This window comes from Spinacia oleracea, chromosome 3 (assembly GCF_020520425.1).
Source record: "Spinacia oleracea cultivar Varoflay chromosome 3, BTI_SOV_V1, whole genome shotgun sequence".
NCBI lineage: Eukaryota > Viridiplantae > Streptophyta > Magnoliopsida > Caryophyllales > Amaranthaceae > Spinacia > Spinacia oleracea.
The window spans coordinates 117179440-117183919 of NC_079489.1; the positions used below are offsets into that span (position 1 = coordinate 117179440).

A 4480-nucleotide genomic window follows, 5' to 3' on the forward strand; every position below is an offset into this window, starting at 1 on the left:
AATTCCAATGGTTAAAGTCTTGTGGGCTAACCACTTGACATCTGAAGCTACATGGGAAGTCGAAGCGCAAATGAGAGCGAAATATCCCCAGTTATTCGTTTAGAAACGATAAGATGTATGAATTTTAATATACTATTTGAATGATTATGTTATAATATTATTCCGCCATGTTTGTCTAGAGAATAGAACGATTAAGTATGGATTATATGATTCTATGAATGGCTAGTTCGACTGAGCTCCAGTTTCGAGGACGAAACTTTTTCTAAGGGGGTAAGGATGTAATACCCCGAAATTTTAAACTCGATTTATTAAAATTAAAAAAAAATATTTATCAACTTAATTTCGTTTTTAATTAAATTACGAATAATCGAATTTCGTTATTTTAATCGTTTTTACGAATTATTTTGAACGATAAATTTATAAACGAAAATTTATTTATTTTTCGTTAACGACATTTTTTATTAAGAATTATTTTAACTAAACATTTCCATTTTTAGTAGCTTCCAAAAATAGCAACAAATTTCAGAAATTTTAGCCTAATCTTGTGAAATGACCGAAATGCCCTAAAGAACAAAACTCCATTTTTCCTTCTCCTTTTTCCTGTTTTTCACGTGAACCAGAAGAGGGAGAAGTTGACTTCTCCTCTCCTTCTTCCCCTCCCTGAAATTGAGCCACGTAAATGGCAAACTTCAAGTTCTCTTTCTCTTCTTCTTCCTTTACAAACCCAGCCATCAGAACTGATTCCCTCAACCAAAAATCAAGATCAAAAACTTCAATTTCACTCCCCTCTCCTTCCTGTAATTTCGAACCACCGCAAACACCACCGCAACCACCGGCTACCACCACTGCCACCTCCGTCCAGCACAGCAAACCACCCTAACCACCTTCGCCCCGCGGCACCACCGCACGCACCACCTCCTTCCCTCTCCCTCTTCCTTTCCCCCGCGCGCATCCCCTGCCCCTTCCCCTGCTTCCTCCTCCCTCGCCCCGGCGCACCAACACCACACCACACACCACCAACTCCAGTCACCCTCACCACCTCGCCAACCACCTCCACCATCAATTCCGGCGAGCCACCGCCCGAAACCACCTTGAAACACCCTCGAATTTTCCCCTGTTTCGCCCACTTCGCGCTTCATTTTCTCGCCCCCTCGCCGCTCCGCCACCACCAAACCACAGCCATCACCGTCGCCCTCGTCGTCGAGCCACCCCATCCAACCTCCCTTCCTCCCTCCTCTTTCTCCTCCTCCTCGTGCATCCCTTCTCCCCTCCCCTGTTCCGCACCCTGCTCCCAGAAAACCAAAACCAAATTTTGGTTTTCTTTGGTTTTACTCTCCTTTAAAAACCCACAATTAAATTGGGCCATCTTATTTGGGCTTTTGGGTAAGGAACTCTCTTATTATTTCAGATTTTCAGATTTTCGAATTTATTTAGTTCCATGTTTTAATAAATTTCTATGATGAAATTATTTACTAATAGATTGTTATTATTTTTCAGGTTTAATTATCGATTTTACTAAAATAAATTAAAGGCTTTATTTAACAATAATGAAATTCAAATGAAAATCGGTTTATGAATATAAATATATATATTTCGATTGAAATTTCGATTAATAATATTTTCAATAAATTTCGAAATTATATTTTTATTAAAATTCATTATTTATTCATAACTTATAAATTTATTTCTAAACTATTGATTTTAGATTATTCATCGATCTAGTACTAATTCAGTAAATTCCCATTTTGAAAGAAACTGGACTCGGAGCTCAGGACGAACGAACCAACGAAAACCCTTAGCAAATCGCGGAAGTGAGGTAACGGCTATTGCTAGTACCCGCAATCCCCTTATAAAAGTATTATGAAATCATGACGTTATGATTGAATTTAAGAATTAAATGTTTCGATGTGTTTTATGGATTGTGGGATGAAATATGATTTGTTTGGATTGTTTATTATAATATGATTTGATTAAGTTTTCTCATAAAATTATGTTTATGAAATGCTTTGAAAGAAATGATATGTTTATTGATCCCAGGATCAAAATGATGTTTTATGAGCTAAATGAGTTATGTTATTTCGAATTGAAATACAAGCCCAGGCTTGGTAAAATTACATAAAACATGATAAAATGAAAGTGAAAGACCTGGTTTGTCTGGCGGTATATAAACTACCATCTTCCTATCTATCGGTCATGCATGCACCACGGACACCTGTCCACCCATGGATTACGAGCCCAGGCTCCCATGGTTTATGAGCCCAGGCTCAGGGCCCAGGCCCATGTTACGATGATGAGCCCAGGCTCAGGGCCCAGGCCCAGTGGAGAATTCCTTCACGGTTCGTACTTGCCGACAACTAGCATGTTAAATTGCAAAGTTTATAAATGAATTAAATATGATGTTTTATTAAATGTTTTACTTATTTCTATTCTCCCTGTGTTATTAAATAAAATGAGTTGAAATGAATTTACGTTGCTAGGGTAGTTGTTACTGAGTCTTCGGCTCACCGTTTCGTTTTCTGTTTTAGGTACTGATGGGGACGATGGACACGAGTAGTGGCGAGGAATTTCACGTTAATAATATTCACCTAGTTTATGCTTAAAGTTTTAATAGTTTTAATTAAAGACTTTTAGTAAGTTATGTACTTTTATTTTGATAATATAAAGGATTATTATATATATTTTGGAGTATTTAATGGCTTATGATTGATGTTTGCCTTGTAATTTCCAAAAAGGAAGTTACGGCAGGTAATGCCCTGACCAATTAGGTTAATTCCGCTGCTAATTATGCTTTAATAATTGAATTAGAGGTCGGGGCGTTACATCTAGTTTGTTTTAAGTCCCTTCAAAGGCTGGAACTTAATGGCTATTTTGTTCCATAATCAGCATACCTAAATTTCTATTTTCAAACACAGAAAGACTCACATTCAGAAGAACAAAAACAATGTTTGTTTGTTTATTTGAATGAAATGGTCATTTACGGGTTGAGTCAATATGCTTGATTAAAAACAAACAACTCTTTAACAATAAAACTTTACTAGGTTCAAATCAATCTCTTGATTTGAGTTCCACTAAACTTTAGCATTGTTGCTTAGACCATATCAACAAGTTAACATTCAAAAGCTCTATTTTGATGGACTTTTGAAAGTTGATTGATTTCTAGATCAATTTAAAACAACTAGTCTTACTTGTTGAAAGTAACAAAAGATATGAACTATTGTTAGAACGCCTAGACAATAGAGTTCAAAGCTAAAGAAAGATTTTATGACTTTATTATTTCACATGGATTTGAGTGAATATAGGTTTATTTACTTAAATGTGATATAAGTTGAATCTGTTTGGCTAGTTCAAAGATTCAGAAGTATAAAAATCCACTTGGCAAGAAATCATAAAGATCTAGGTTAGATCATGTTGATGATTACTTGAGACCAAATATGATCATCAATGATTGTGTGTTGTAATTTCACAATCTAGGTCCATAAGATATGGCATATCTTAGGTGGAATAATCGAAGTCAATTAGTACTTGATTCGATTAATGATGAATCATAAAGACTTTTCCTATAATGCTCAACTACCACCAAACTAAACCAAATTCGTCAAAGCTATTGAAAAGTAATTTCAGAATAACTTTTCATAAAATATATCTAGAGAGTTGCAAAACTCAGTGGGAGCTTATTGTTTGTTATTCAACAAACTAAGGCCCAAGTTTAGATATCTGTTTCATTGTGATTTATTCAAATGAGACACAAGGGTATTGTTTCTACCACGAATTTTTGAGAACATAATGTTTGTTTGCTCGAAATAATGTCCTTTTGGAGATTCGTTTCCAAAATGACAAGTGGGAGAAAATAAACCTCGAAAGTCTTCGAGGCGAACAACAAACATAAACGGACATTCCGGAGGCTTTTCGAAGTTCTTTAGAAAATCCGAACATGTATTCTTTAAGGACTTTAGAAGTGGCTTTTAAAGAATAGACATCTCTTAAAAGACTTTACAAGTGCTTCAAGGAGAACAGAATATTCAAAGGACTTTCAAGTGGCTATTGATATTCTATTGTTTGATCGATGTTCTATACCCTAGTAGGCATGGAGTTCAGGTCACTGAAGCTATGCGATTCTTCTATTAGATAGTAAAGAAACCTACAACTTGCAGTCAAACTATTATCATGTAGATTAATAAGTTTGTGACTTGTAAGAAAGCTCTGACGAAACCTAGATTCCCTAAAATGGTTAAAGGCCATATATAGACTCAAATGTTTTAGATGGTTAAAGGCCATAAAACATAACCAATGTTTTGATGACAAAATTGAAATTTTGTTGATTTGCAAGAATGGGTTAACACCTATTGGTTGCAAATTGGTTTTAAGGATAAAAACCATCAAACATGGAATTGTGTTCACAACACAAAGCTAGATTAGTTGCTAAAGGTTACAAGAAAATTCACGATGTGGATTGTGTTGAAGCCTCATGCAAAATCATAAT

General features: G+C 35.5%; 1 long non-coding RNA gene across 1 annotated transcript; it reads left to right on the forward strand.

Moving 5' to 3' along the window:
* Nucleotides 1-1220: 1220 nt before the first annotated feature.
* On the forward strand, nt 1221-2799 carry LOC130469316 (uncharacterized). Its single transcript, XR_008929773.1, has 3 exons — nt 1221-1383; nt 1753-1816; nt 2526-2799. It is a non-coding gene; the product is annotated as an uncharacterized lncRNA (long non-coding RNA).
* The last annotated feature ends 1681 nt before the right edge of the window (nt 2800-4480 follow it).